We start from the raw sequence: 15,870 nt of genomic DNA on the forward strand, positions 1-15,870 counted from the left end.
ATCAGTTTTTAAACATATTACATATGCTAGCTATACAGCCTCAGTGGTGACTCAAGGAAAAGAACCCACAATTTTCAGTATCAAAATACAGAAGTCTTTACTACTAGGACAGAATAAATCGATCATCTTTAGTGAAGAACAAGAATGCATACATATAATTAATAGATTCGTCATAGAAAATACACTACTAGATTGGAATACAAATCTGGAACTCTTCAAATACAGTTGTTGTCAGAACTATTGCTATGGTATACAACGAGGCTGTAACAGCTTTTCCATCATGAAATTTGCCTGGGTTTTATTAGTTTTAGTTTCATTCCTAAAGCAAAATGCTGTGGAAGTGCTGAACATAACAATTCTGAAGCAAGCTGAACAGGTGGTGAGATATTGAAACTCAGATTGACTGGAGGCCTTAAAAAAAGTTCACAGGAAGCAACAAATGCAAGATTTCTCCACTATCTTTGTGCTATTACACAACACTCAAATAGAATTTCAGTATCTCCACTCATAAAACACAAGGACATCTCCAGTTAGCGCTGCAGAGCAAAAAATATGTTGCACTCTCTAAAAGGGTCCACAGCAGGTTACACACTTACTGATACTTCCGTGAACACTTAATGTACTTTGCCTGGCTTTGATGCAGTACCTCTCAGATGTCATGTTAAGAACTGTGAACTTCAGCATCCTTAAAACAGCTGCCCCTGCTGTGTAAAGTAGCGCAAATGTGGTTCACATTCAAAACTGTCTTTTTCTGCATTTGAACAGAATTCAGTGTACTATATAGCCTGCACTGTGTCGAGATGAAGGATGCTCAAGGAACCCGTGATAACTGGTATCTCACTGGGGCTCTCAAAAAAACAAGTTCCCCACCTCAGGAGGCTACTCCTTAGAGAAGATCTTAAATAAATACACCTCAAAATGATTTCACAGCTGTGTAAATACCTTAACTCCATGAACAAATGGAAAGACCAGAGCAGACATACAAGAGTAAAGCCTTGGTATCCAACTGTGCTATAAAAAGCAGGCTTTTGCTGTAATCTCCCCCTAGTTTTTTGGAGTTCAAACAATTACTACTACACATTTAAAAGTCTTTCAGGAGCCTCACTTAATGTTATTTCAAGCTGCTGCGAGAACATTTCAACAGGAGAATAGAAGACAATTAGCATGCCTCCGGATAGCAATTTTAACTTTTTAGAGCCTCTGTCTAGTAATCTTGAACACCACATTTAAGGTACAATTTTCCCCCCACTCCCTCTATGCCAGTGGATAAAGCTGTGGGAAGGAGATGCAGCCTCCTACTGCCTCATTTTTCAACTCTAATAAACAAAAATAGTTAAACTTACAGCAGTTCCAACAGCCAGTCTGGAAACCTGATGGAGCTTACAAGAAGCAACCCTACAAGCACCAGGGTACATTTACAGTCAGCCACACAACCTCACAAAAAGTTGCAGATAACACCAAGGAAAAACCCCAAAACTCATTAAAACATCATTAACTCTTTGCACAAGAGGAACAACGGAAACCACATTTTCCTGCCTTATGAAATCCACTTCATTCAGAGAAACACAAGCAGGTGCCATTCCCATAACCATTCTCTTGTTACTCTGCGACCTAGATGTTGCTTTGCTAGGCCATCCTCACTACTCTGCTGCCTTTTTATTCATTTATTTGTTTATTTCCTAGAAAAACAGAGCTAGGCTTCTAACCCCTATGCTTGGACGTAAAACCAGTGCAACACAGGACAACTCGGTCTTCAGAGCACTGGGACAGCCTGCAACATGCATAAACTGCTTCAGTCATAACAGTACCTTATGAAGTCTAACACCTACACATAATGTAAATCTCAGCTGTTGACTTTTAAGTGTTGATCATTTCTGCAGAAACATCCCGCTAATAGACTTATTCTAACACTCACAATCTGTTTCCAAAACTTCCTGTGTGCCAGAAACTCTGTTTTCTACCAAAAGCTCCAAGTTTACTCCTTTTAGTATCTAGGATGCATTCAGGTATTATCAACAGAAAAACCTTCAACAACTCAAAGCCTGAAAATGAACAGGGAACCTGAAATAGGATTCAATATCAAAATAGGTAACAGCATTAATGCCTGGCTTTATTCTCATTTTGCTTGTTTAATTAAAAACCTACAATTTAAAACAAATAAATTGAACCTCTGCAACAGAATTTCCACTCTGCAAACAGCATGCTGCACAGCCACATTTTGTCATATACCTTAGATCCACATCACTCACCTTCACAAAATTTCAGGTACACCAAGACAACTGAAATACCAAATTACCAACACATTTTATTTTTAATATAATTTAATAAGAAAATTAATACCTGGATGCAAGAGAAAGATCCGCTTGGAGACTCTGCTGAGTCAAAGGTTGCAGACTCATCTCAACTACTGTCTGGTCTTACTGGTGTGACTGCCAGGATGCCAAGTGCACCTGCACAGGCAGTAATTGCCCTGAACAGTCTCACCTGGAATTTCAACCTACCCCCATCCCAAACACACCTTCCCAATCATGAAGAGAAGCCCAGCAAGTGAGGTTCTCAAATACAAAAGAACACCTGAGAACAAACATAAATCCTTCCACAGTTTCTGCAGCCATGATGGGGTTTTTTTCCCTTAATTATCCGTGCAAGCAGAGTTTCCAAGGAAAAATATTTCTTCTAAAGCATACTGTTTGCAAGTGCAAGATATAAAATTACTCACATTCAGATACTAGCACTTTATTTACATGCACTTACAACATACCTTTTCCTCTAGGTACAGATACACGTGTTTAGGTGCATCAGGATTCCAAAATGCAAACCCTATGTAATACTGAAGAATATGGATACATCAGGATCACTGTGCTGGGAAAAGTCTAGTTAATTTCAAACTCATATATTTACTGAGTGTCAAAATATCATAAAAATCTCTAATGTAAGTGACATTTTATATTAGGAAAAAAACATAATAGGGTAGGTGTCCAGTATTTGAAAGAGGTTTTCTAAATAGCTCTTGCTCGCTTTTCATCCCACCTAGACCAATAATATGCCTACGTGCTGAGACAGAAAGAAAAGGCAATGGGTAAGGGAATGCTCCTAATTGCTGTTTTATTCTCTACCAGAAGGGCTAAGTATTGATTCATAAATGTTTCCAGAAAAAAAAAAAAATTAAAAGCTTGGAGGCCATATGTTATCATCACAGCTACACTACGGAACAGAAATACGGCTTTATTTGTGTGTTTACTGGAGTGACAGCAGACTCCACACCTAATTAAAGTTTTACTGGTATTTTCTCATACTATATAATCTGTCTAAGGATATATCACCGACACCTCTGTCATGGTTTAAACCCAGTCAGCCATAAATCAGCCACACAGTCTCTCTCTCACTCCCCCCCTTTTCTTCCCCCTGCTCCAGGAAGAATGGGAAGGAGAATTGAAAGAATGTAACTTCCGTGGGTTGAGATAAGAACAGTCCAGTAACTAAGGTATAACACATATCACTACTGCTACCATCAATAATAATAATGATAAAGGCAATAACAAGGGAAGACAATAAATACCACCCGCCGACCGATAATACCCAGCCCGACCGAGCACTGACTGATACCTAGTCCAACCCTGCAGTGAACTTGACCTTCCAGGTAACTCTCCGTTACATCCTGGGCATGATGTGCTGTGGTATAGAATACCACTTTGGTTAGTTTGGGTCAGGTGTCCTGTCTCTGCTTCCTCCTGGCCTCCCCTTCTCCCTGGCAGAGCATGAGACTCACAAAGTCCTTGGTCAGACCAAACATTTGAGCAGTAACTAAAAACATCGGTGTTATCAGCGCTGTTCCCAGGCCAAAACTCAAAAACACAGCGCTGCACCAGCTACTAAGGAGAAAACATGACTGCTACTGCTGAACTCAGGACAGCCTCCCAACAGAAGTTATAATAGTACTTCTCTGTGTCCATATACCCTTGTTTATCACCAGCATAATTATAAATATATGCACCTACCAGTTTCTGGCACTGAAAAACCTTCAAATTCTGTCTTAAGTGTCACTCAGCTTGAAACTACAATGTTCATGACAGAAAAAGCTAGCTCAAGTAGTCTCTCCATGTGATAAGCTGTCATCCCAAAGCCCAGTGGGCTGAGAGAAAAGAGTGAGGCAGAGGAAAGGTCCAAGTGACTTCAGCTGGAGAATAAACTCCTGTTCAACTACCAGCTTCATTTCAGGTTTGAATCTGACCATTTCTCAATGGGCTTCAATAATGCTAAAAGGAAATCATCATATTTGGCACATAATCAAATGAATTGTACCTACTTAAAAATAAATCATAAAGAATCCTCAGACCGGAAACAAAAATCAAACACCCTCCCCAAATAAACAAACCACAACAAAAATAAATGACACTCAAAGATAAAGTTGGGATCAATCAGTCCATTCAGTGGAAATGGAATTGCTGTGAATTATGAAAATTCTGACTCCATCACGAGTTCTGCAATATTCAATATTAACTTAAAATCTGATTTTCATTATGTTTTCTCAAGATCACTGGAATCTGCAGCTTTTGGGTAAGCTAAAGATTCTCAGGTCACCTCATTAAAATTACAGGGGTAGCCTTGTTCACAAAGCTCGAAGTTTGAATTGAACAGCAAAGGTTTCACCTCATATTACCCATGAAAATGGCTATGTTTTATAGTTTATCTGCTTCACAACATGTTACTGAAATTTGATTATTTTCAAGTTAATGAGTGCAATGAAGTTTATTAAGATGTCATTAACTGTAAAAAGCATTTGAGAACAAAAGATATTACTATTTTCTTCTTCCCCAAGTAACTGTCATGCCCAAGTTTCATGGATGCATTCACTCAACCTGATGAGTGACACTACTGCCAAAACCTTCCGGTAGAGTAAGCTCCAACACACTAACACACGCTGAGTAGCAGAGGACGTCCATGTGCCCACTGGCAGAAATGCACATAGGGATCTCATCCAGAAGCAAAAGCCTGCAGGCCACAGCAGCAGAAATAGCTGTGTGACAGACTCAGAGGGCTGCAACTTTCCAACGATTTCAGCAAGCATCTGCCTGGAAATCCAGTGCAACCTCACTAATATTGCAGCAGGCTGTCAGTAAAACCAGTCTGAGACAAGAAAGACACGATGAGAACAAAACACAGAAGAGAATGTAGAAAGTGCTCTGAACTCTTCATATTAAAAAAAATAAAGTTGGGAAAAATGTTCACTGTTCCAAGAGAAAATGAGAAGATGAAATAATCAGTTATGATAAATGAAACAGCACCAGGCAAAACCTCTTTATGCCTTTGAAATACCATGGGATGTGGCAAGATCAGAGTAGTACTGTGGGAAGAGAAAATAAGCAGTGACATTCATGCCACATTCTTTCAGGAGGCCACGTGTCACAGACAAGTAACGCCCTGTGTACCTGTATGTGAATATCTGGCCCTCAGTTACCTACAGTAGAAATTTGACATATATGTAGTTTTCCCTGTGCCTGAACATGAAAGGCATGTTCTCTTCTTCTCTTGTCCACAGTAGTGGCACAGGGATATTAGCAACCTTAATAGCTGTCCATCTTGCACATCATTTCAAAATACCTGTTAAAACTTGCAAGTGTTTTATATAAGAAAGTCCCTGATTTAATAACCCAAATAAAACCTGGCTATTAATTCAAAGCCATGTTAAATGAGTGAGCGTAATTAGTCTAAGCTGTGACAATGGACCTGAGTGCTTTTTTAAATGTTTCTATTTTTATGCTTTCCGCAAATGCTAATAAAATGCAAATAGGGAATAAAAGTACAACAGAACATCACACGAGAATGGAATTGGGAGCAGCATAAGTTGCCCTGGTAGCTGACTTGGAAAATATTTCAAGAGAGGTGAGCAAGTACTGCATTACTTCCAGCTTTTTCTCTTTGGTGCTCATTCAAAGCCCATTATACAATGGGAATTTTTATTTTGACTTCAGTTATCTGATCCGTTTACTTTTCACTGTTCAGTCACATGCAGTTAAAAGGCTACAGAGATCATCTTACTTGACTTAAATGCCAACAAGTCATCTTTGCTTAATTTTCTGCAATCAATCATAAAAATTGATTATCTAATCATTTATTAATTCCACTGTCATAGAGCTATTTGATCTACATTATTTGCTTTATAGTAGTATTTTTACAGGCCAGCAGCAAACAGTACTAATTTACAAACGTAATGAAGAAAACCTTTGCTCACAAAGAGGTAATGAAAGCACCAATTTGTCAGGCACAAAAAATTACTTGGCCTTTAATTGTAAGTTCCACGGACCTTGAAGTTGTCCCAACAGACTAGGTTATCGTCACTTTGTTAACCAACTGCCAAGGAATACACATGGAAAATCTTACTGTGGATCTTTGAGTGCATCCTTAGTCATTGAAGAACTAACTGAATTTCAAAACAAATCCATGTCCAACTGTCCAGTTTCCATTAAATGCTTTTATGCAGGATGTGGAATTTTAATAAATTTAAATCCAGCTATGTTGAACAGAGAGGCACTGTCACTGAACTAACCCCTTTCCAATGCATTTACTGACTCAAATATAGTTCATCTTGCTTGTCCTTGCTGAGGAAGGTGAATAAATAACAAATATAAATGGAAGGACAGTTGTAAAGGATGACATGCTACGCACTCTATGGACACTCTTATCTCAAGCATGATTATTTTCTAGTCCATTTAATCTAAATGTTATGACTAGTAACAGACCATCAAAACCATTTACTTTTTATTTCAATGAAAAAGTGAATATGAGACCATAAGATTTAAATCCTTCTCTCTAAAGACCTTCTATAAAATAACAGTAATTCAAACTGTACCACCTATTAGACTGGCGTGTAGGAAAAGTGGATAAACAAACACTTCTGTGAAAAGATTTTCCCATCTCCCAAATCAGATATGAAACTAAAACCAACAGTTTTCCATATAAGAAAAATATGCAAGCACAAAATAATATGTCATTGTAAAGCAGAGGAAAAAAATAATATGCTGAACTAAGACAGCATTAATAACCCTATATTAAATTGTAAAGTCACAGGAAATAGATTTTTTGGTCTTGCATTCTATAAACTTCCAAATACAATAGCTCTGGCAGATTAAATTCACTGAAGTTTCCAAATGGTTATCAGCTAAAAGCAGATACACAAATTTATCACTTAAATCCTTTCTACTTCTTGCCAAGGATACAAGAAAATTTGCAACTTTCCATCTAAGTTACACATATTTCTCTTTGGGACTAAATTTGCACATCAACTTTACACCATTAGTCAGATCTGTACTATGTACAAATTGCACAGTGTATAGGCATATAGGATGTGTATTTGCGGGCCAAAACATTTAATTTCTACACTTGAGAAGTGTATGAACTTAAAGGTATTCAGAACTATTTCAGAATTATTTGTAGCTCAAACATAATGTTTTAAAAAAGGTATAATTAGTTTTATGGCTCTCTTAGAACTTCTAATATTTATTCGCTAAAAATACTTGTAATTGCTACTGCCTCTTACGATCTATTCTATGGATGAACTTGCATTACTAGGAAAGCAACCCTAGAAATTGAATAATTTATAACTAAAACATCTCAAATCTCTGCAGCATTTCCAAAAGTACAGCATATTTGCCTGTCTCTTTCTCCTTCTGTGATGGTACTTACCTACATCTTTAGGTTTTGCTTTGGTAGTACAAGAAAATACATTCCAACCATAACCAGGAAAACAGGAGGTTTGGGTTGGGTTTTTTTTCCCAGAAAACAATACACAGCTTAAATGCACATCACTTGAAAACAAATATTAATACACAATATAGAAAGTTCAGCAACCTTTAGTAAATCTTCACAGACATATTTTAGTATATTCTTCCTTTCCCTTTTAAAATTAACTTGCCCACAAATGTCTTCTTGAGGCTCCAGGTAAAAACACCATATGCAGATGGGAATGAACATGTCTCTCTTTGAAACCTATTAAAACAGAGCTGTAGTTCATTTAATTGAGTTTAGAAATTGGAGACACCCTGGAGTACTGTTTTGAAAAAAAAAAAAAAAAAACCACTGTCTACCACAATAATTACAAAATATATTCCAAGTTGTGTATAAGTTCTTTGATCTTCATTTTAGTATAATGATAACTAGTAACATTAGCATAAAACTTTTGGGTTTGTTTTTTTTCAAGGCAGAGAAAAAAAACTGCCACACTACTGAAATGTCAGATGAGGAAGAGGTTAGTTAAAACACTTTACTACAGAATTCAAATGTAATTCAGTTTTGGAAAGCGTACAAAAGTCTCAAAGATTAATAATAGGAGGTTAAGTGCAGCATTTTTCACCCAAAATTACATGTCAGCCACTAAAGCAAACAATATTGGTACGTAAAGTCCACTGTAGTAGAGCATTAAAGAGTCAGATATAAAGTGCAACTAATGCAGACTTTAAAATTACTATTTTAATGACATTTTGTTCTGCATGCAGACTAACAAATACCAGCATCCTATTCCTAAATCCCTAACAGTAATTAGCTCTCTAGTCACTGCTTTCCTATACTTAAATGCACTCACCTGAATGGTATCACAGAAATCAATGGGCCTTTCCTCCATCTTGATTTTGGTAAGCCACCAAGTCCAGACTGTATCCTGGAGATCCGGGCAGAAACACTGCTCCAGAATCAGTCATTTTTGAAGTGAAAAGTAGAAACATGAACTGGATGGACCTTTTCAAGGTTAAGACTGTTTTTTCTCCCCCATTTAATAAAAGAACAAAAGTATCTTTTGCTTGTGCCTATTCCTCTCCATTGCAAAGGAAGCCTAGTTGATTAGTTTGACCCCCATGATGAAGTTTTTAAGTGCCTCAAGGGTGAATGAAATTAATCTCTCCCCAACTCAGTCTTTACAACCTCCAAAAATCTTTACAACCTCCAACTACTGACCAGGTGAGACAAGGACAAGCAAGAAGAGTGCATTAAGAACAGCTGAAGTAGCATTTGCAGAGATACTACCTTTCTCTTACATCAGCAGAAACAGAGGTATTGAAGGAAACAAAAGCTTTTTGACCAGACTTGAAAAACAGAGGAACATCAAGCTAAGTAAAACTCTGGAAACACTCGGTTTATATAATTAGCTGGGTTCCAGAGCAATTAGACAATCATTAGAAAAGGGGAGCTAGACTCTTACTGAGCAGAAAAAACACTTTTAGCAAGGCTAGAAGCAATTAACTCATAATACATTACCCAAGCATGAGGAATAAATACTTAGCTCCTAGACAACAGCTGGGAGTTAGGAAGTGTTACTCAGGAAAAACGATAATCTGCCATAACACCAATGTCACTGTTGCACTTCATATCTAATGAAATTTTATTTCTAGCACTGATGTTCATTTTTAATGGTGGTTTTTTTTGTTTGGGTTTGTGTTTTTTTTGCAGTTTACCTTGAGGATCAAGACAATGACATCAGGATTTTTTTATTTTTTTAAAGAAAATGTTGATTTTCTTAGTTATTTTGTCCACTACTCATTGCCTGTGTAAGTTTATTCTGGTATAGTGCTAGTTCTATTTGATTTTGCCCACTCCAATAGCGCTCAATGTACTGGATAAAACATACCAGCTGCTGAAATTTGCAGGTATCTAATTGTCAAAAACCAATCAGTCCATGCCAGACTGCAAGTACAAAGATATATTATGGCTGTTAGTCCAAAGAGAGTCTTCATCTTATGATGAGTTTGTACATGTTAGGGAACAGGAGGCTGACTGAAGACTGATGTAAATAAAAGTGAGGGAAAATAAAGGAAGTTGGGAAACTTCTCATAAGAAACCATCTGTCTTTGTAGAAGTCAAAGTTGCCTATGATATATTGTATATGCAATACAGAATGTAACAATAGCGAGGGAAAGACAAACACACAAAAACCCACTACAACAACAAACCCACACACAAAAAAAAACCTGCTCATACTTGGTTGCTTCTTTCTTGTAACCAAAGTACATACACTGGTCAAGTTACTCTTTTGAAGGAAGAGTCTGTTGGCTGAGGGCCACCCTTAGACTAACAAGTGTTATTTCTCCTCAGATCACACGCATATAAATCTGAGAGCCTTCGCTTTCTAATGGCTTGAATACATGTACTAAAATAAATCAGAAAATGCAACTGATACAAAAGCCCTCAAAGCTAAATCCAAAAGCTATCACCATATTCTGTGGAAATTGTGCTGCATGCAGACAGAACAAGTTTGATAGCATGTCACATAAAATAGGATGGGTAAATGGCAATTGCCATCTATTTATATATATCAAAAATACTGGATGTCAAGCATCCATCACAGACAACAAAAATATTCCAAGCTTGGCTTTTTTCACTCTCTCTAAATAGGAACTGCAATTTCAGTACCATTTCATTCAGAAAGATTCAGAAAGCAAGCAATTTAGAAATAGTAGTAAAACAGAAAAAGAGAACTATTGTACATTAATACTATTATTTAGATTTTTGGCATTTTCAATTAGCACTATAAAGGCCTCCAAGTCAATTAGTGCAGAAAATATTACAAATATGAAAGAGGTTTCTCTTTTTAAAATATCACCTTGGGATATATACTACTCCAATAACAGATACGAGTGTTTTGGCATTATTTATAATTCTTTTCATGAAGATGACCCTAGTGTTTCATTGCTGAAAAACTCTTGGGGTAAAACATGCAGTTAACCTCCTAACCTCAATAAAGCAGATGTCTTGCCAAGTCACAGATTATCCAAAACTTGTAAGCACTACGCAATGTCCAATATCATACATATACATCACATCTGAAACCAAACTCAACAACACTACAGATGAGTTACAAGGCAGAAAAAAATTGTATCATCTAAGCTCTTCACAGAATTCAGAACAAGTTGTACACTCACCACCACCCCCCCACACACAAGAATCTTACCTCAGAAATTCATTGCTTCCGCCTTTCTGACTAGACTGTTCTCATATTTACCAAATCAAAATGTGTGGTGGTATTTATTGCGTGGAAGATACAAACAGACAGGCTGTGCACCTACAATCTTTCTGGACATTTTCATGTCTAATGGCCTCTTCTTGTGACTGACAGCTCTGATAGGCTCAGCTGAAGGGTGATTTTAATGAAACCCCATTTTCCAAACAGAGACTATTATGCTAAAATTATTTTTGTCCTAATCATAACTTTCAGCACAAAATGATCTCTCCTTTTACCCTCCATTCTCAATGTAATTCTAAATTGGAATACCAAACTCTAATTTTACACAATTTGGTCTACTGACTTGCAGTCAGCTTTGCAAAAGGATACTTTCTTCAGCTTACGTAAAGCCTGAATGCCAGCTTATTTTGACTAAAACAGGTCTTGGACAATTTATATACAAACTGCTCTGTTCAGATGAATAGGATACGTCTGTTAGAAAAGCTGCAGTCTAGAAGCGTTCAATTCAATATGTGGTATCCAAAAAGACATTCAAATCCCAGTTCTTCTCCTTAAAGTGAAGATAAATTTTAGAATATGACCACTTAGAAAACAAACTCAAACAGCTTTTAAAACATGCAGGAAGTGTTAACCAAGGCTCCACTTCTCAGCCTTCAGACCCCAACCTGAACCAACGCTACTGGGCTCACACAGATGAACTATAAATCAGTTAGTTGAGTCCTGAGCTCTTTAGATGACACAGCTGGGACACATCTGCCAAGATTTAGGTGGGACACTAAGGAAGGGCTGTGTATCCTGAGTCAGCAAACCGGACATGTACCCTTGCTGAAATGCCAGATTACAGAGGCCAGGAGATGACCATCAGCTGCTGGAGGTATGAGCATACAGGTAAGACAGTGCCTGCTCCCAGGCACTGAGGCTTTCTTTTGCCTCTGCTCACTGAAAAATTGTTTCATCCAAATGAGCTAAATGACTATTTCAGTAGTATGGCAAATAACATATTAAAAGGAGGAATAAGGGCATGAAGCATTCTGCAGCTTAAGGTAAATGAGTATGATGCTTACCTCTAAAAAGCAATCTTGAAGGAGTCTGTGAGGAAATACAGCTGTCTCTTCTTATTTAAGGTGAAAGATGACTCCGATGTTAATGAAACACAAGGACTAAGACACAAAACCAAGAATTAAGGAATAATTCTTTACAAAGTCTTGTTTCTTTATGGGCTATTCATCGAACAGCCCTTCCTTGAAGGTAACTGTTTCCTCCAAAAGCTAACCTAATTCAGTACTGTAGGTTCAAGTCTGCCTGTGCACTGTTTTTTGTAGAGTAAAACTTGAAAAGATTAGGAAAATCTGCACTACAGATGTGTACTGGGTACCCAGGGCAGGGTTTTGGCAACAGGGGGCTGCAGCAGTGCCCTGTGTGGAAGGCAGCTCTGAGCTGGTGACATCCAGCTCCAGAGAGCTCCGAAACCAGCATAAACCACCCATTGTACCCAAAACGCTGTGCAGATTTACGAGAGGCTTAAGAGAGCCAGTAGCAGCCACAAGGGATGAGAGACATGGTGTTGTAAATGCAAGTGGAGATTTGGCCTGGGCAGGAGGTTCTCCATGCCAAAGGGAGATTCCCTGCGGGACTGCAGTTGTGGGGAAGCCATGTTAGGGCAGGGACACCCCCAGGGGAACTTTGGCCTGTGCATGCCACTCTAGAGCAAGGATATTAAAAAAGAGAATGGCAGAGAAAAAAGTAAAACAGAGAAGGGCAGAAATACAGCATTATGGTACGTGACCCTACCTCCCACACTTCATCTCAACAAAAGATCTAGGGAATACTGAACCTAACCTGCAGTGAAAATAAGGGAAGGTGATGCTAGGAAGGGTTAAGGATACATGTCTGGGTTAAGCTGCACCAGAGGAATGGGAAGGAAAGGAGATGACTTGTTTAACTGTTTATGTTGTTTCTTTTTATTCCCCTTTCAACACCCAAATCCAGAAGTTTATGATAACTGGAACAAAAATAAATTCAACAAAGATTCCCAAGAAAGTTTAGCTCTTAACATACCGCAGTACCAAGGTGAAAGTGATTCTTTCTTTAGGCTTCGTACTAAGCAGAAAAACAATAGGCGTTGGCCTTTTTGTCTCAGTACTTGTACAGACCATCGTCAGTATAATTACATCAATGGTGTATTCAATACCTTGGGGAAATACAAGCAGATTGCAGTAACATCCCGTTAGGTTATCTTTCAACATATGTCTGAGCTAAACAGACTTGAAAGTTCATCAAAATAGATTTCTTCAGACTGACCAGATTTAGGTCCGTATCGTTACCCTACTTAGGAAGCACTGACACTGTAATTACTTCAGGCACCCATCTGGCACAAATCACAACATTAGTTCATTTCAGATGTTCTCAAATACTAACTTTGTTTTCCTCCCAGTTAGACTGTGTCATGAACATGCAAATCACGTCATGTACAACAGGAAAGCAAAAAGCAGTGATTTCTACCTCATGAACCTGATGTTTGATTTACTTTAGGGTTCACATTTTAAATTACAGCAAACTGAATCTGTAATTCTTTGCTTTCTCTTCAGAGACCTCACTGTAGCTCATAGGTGTTTCATATTTACTGGTAATAACTGATGCACTCCTTGGTAGATGCCAAATACTGACAGAATAAAGTCCAGAAGATCAAAGTTCTTAGTTTCCTAAATAGGTCAAACAATCTAAATAGGGTAGTGCATTTAGCTTTTTTTTTTTTTTTTTCCCCAAGGAGATTATTGTATTCTTTAATTATTAGTTTGAAAGTTTAAGAAAAAAGAAAAAATACAAAACAAACAATTCTTGCCTTATGGACTCTGCGAGGGAAAAAAGAATGTCCTTGAATTCGAAATTCCAGTCACACTGGTCTTAATCAGACATACAAATCATCTTTGTTCATTACCTGAAGGATTATAACTAATGAAGTCAGCTATAATGCACAAAAATGAAAGGTTACAATTTCAAATTATTTTTCTCAGAATTTTATCTAATTTTTATTCAAAGGTGCCAATTTTCTGACAACTCCTGACCATAAACCCATGCACTTTTCTCTAAAAAGCAGACAGTTGCACATGCTCATGTAAAATTTAGAAGGATAATTTTACTGAAAAGTTACATACATACACATACATACCTCATATATTGCAAAAAATGCAAAAGGAGTGTAAGTAAATTGTGTTAAGACATTCAGTGAAACAGGTTATACATCAGGTATTTGTAAAAGACTGCTTTTCCTTACAAGATAGATTTCTTCAAAATCTGCAGACTACTATTTACCAACTTACCAAAGTACATCCCAATATTCACCATTATTAAGCAGTCAATTATCTTACGTTCATCACTGTTATGCAGTTGCATTGTGTTTCATGAGCTAGGAAATGGTTATGAGAACAACAATGAAAAGTTTTCCTAGACCAACTTCATCGGTCACCAATACTTTGAGGCTTGGTCAGCTAGAAAGGGTTTGTTGCTTAAATTAACATTCTCCATCTGTGACTGTGGTAACACAAAACAAAACATCATTGGGAAAATGCCTTCATTTGAAACTATTTTCAGTGCTACTCCATTAACATGAGCGCTGTTTCTTAACTTTGTGGTCATTACCAACTAGAAATTCACCACTTCAGTTCCTATTGATAGACAGCCAACTAGTTTTGTTCTGATACATCAATTCACATAGTTGATCTCATGGAAACAACAACCAACTGATCGAGATTTTCAGTTCTGTTTGAACACTAACAGCATTTGTTAGCCTTCTCCATTAATTTCTGAGGCTAATGAGAGAAATGAGGTCTTGGTCTTCCCCAGGGCACTTCATAGCCTGGCTTAATACCATGTATTAACACAGAGGAAGGCAGCAGTGAGATTATTTAGCCAGGATCTTGGGAAACTCAGCTGCACTTACTCCAATGAAAGAGAACTAGGTACTTGTAAGACTGAAAGTAAACTGGGGGTGACAAGGCTGGATGCTTGGAAGCAACAGCGTTTGTGTCATGTATGCCTGCTGCGTTTTGCTGTAATCTGTGCAATTATATCTGAGATCCCCTTTAACAGACTTGGGGGGGGGGGGGGAGAAGGCGCAAAGCTAAAGGGCTTTTATAGATGCTACTAACAATGAAAAAGGGTGTTTCTAAGAGGTAGTCCAGAGGGTAAGTGAATCTGGGTCAGAGCTGCATCATACATTCCCAGTCGGAGTCTAGAGGGTAGATGGCAGGAAAAATTATTCCTTACTGTACATAAGAAAATTCATGTTTTGTCTTTACATAAACAAGTTATTAGGAATTTATGTCATTAGGAGGAATGTGCACTTCAGAGATTATTTCGCCATGTTTTTCACCATAAAAAATAAGTTTATTAACTGGATATAAACAACAAAATATAAAACAACAATGGAGATGTAACAGAACATGCCTGGAGTTCTGACTGCTCATAAGTTAGTGTCAATAGGTTATAAATCATGAAGGCAAAGTCTCCCTTTCCTATGTGGTAAAATGCTGCAAAACAGATGTGATCATTCAGTGGTCTCTAACTGGCCTCCTGTCCTCATCACAGTGCATAGTGCTTGGCTGTCTTGGGATGTTCATCATCAACAGTACAGTCTATTGAAGAGCTGTTTATTTCCACCTTTGCCCAGATGCCCTTCTTGCTTGACCCTGCTTTTTCCAGGTACTTCCCCCTCAGTTGATCTGCTTTCTTGGCCTTCTGCTGGCATTTAGAGATCAGACACATGTCTCCTCTGCCCTCTTTCACTCCTTACAGAGATGTCTCAGATCCTCAGCAGCTATTTTAGACTTTTCTCCATAAGGGTCACACTACCCTGAGCTGTTTACAGACAACTTTAAAGATACACTACACAAAACTATTATTCCAGTACAAGTCTCCCTCCA

General features: G+C 37.8%; 1 protein-coding gene across 7 annotated transcripts in view; it reads right to left on the reverse strand.

The window, feature by feature from the left end:
• ZNF385D (zinc finger protein 385D) overlaps positions 1-15,870 on the reverse strand; it is a 426,940-nt gene that overhangs the window by 391,630 nt on the left and 19,440 nt on the right. Inside the window, exon 1 of one of the 7 annotated variants that reach the window (XM_065666053.1) lies at positions 2,341-2,415. The exons of 4 other annotated variants lie outside the window; for them this stretch is intronic. The gene's annotated coding sequence lies outside the window, so the exon portion shown is untranslated. Of the gene's footprint in view, positions 1-2,340; positions 2,416-15,870 lie in introns of those variants that run through there. 2 more of the 7 variants (XM_065666057.1, XM_065666056.1) reach the window with 2 other exon arrangements.

Source organism: Lathamus discolor, chromosome 2 (assembly GCF_037157495.1).
Source record: "Lathamus discolor isolate bLatDis1 chromosome 2, bLatDis1.hap1, whole genome shotgun sequence".
NCBI classification, from domain to species: Eukaryota; Metazoa; Chordata; class Aves; order Psittaciformes; family Psittacidae; genus Lathamus; species Lathamus discolor.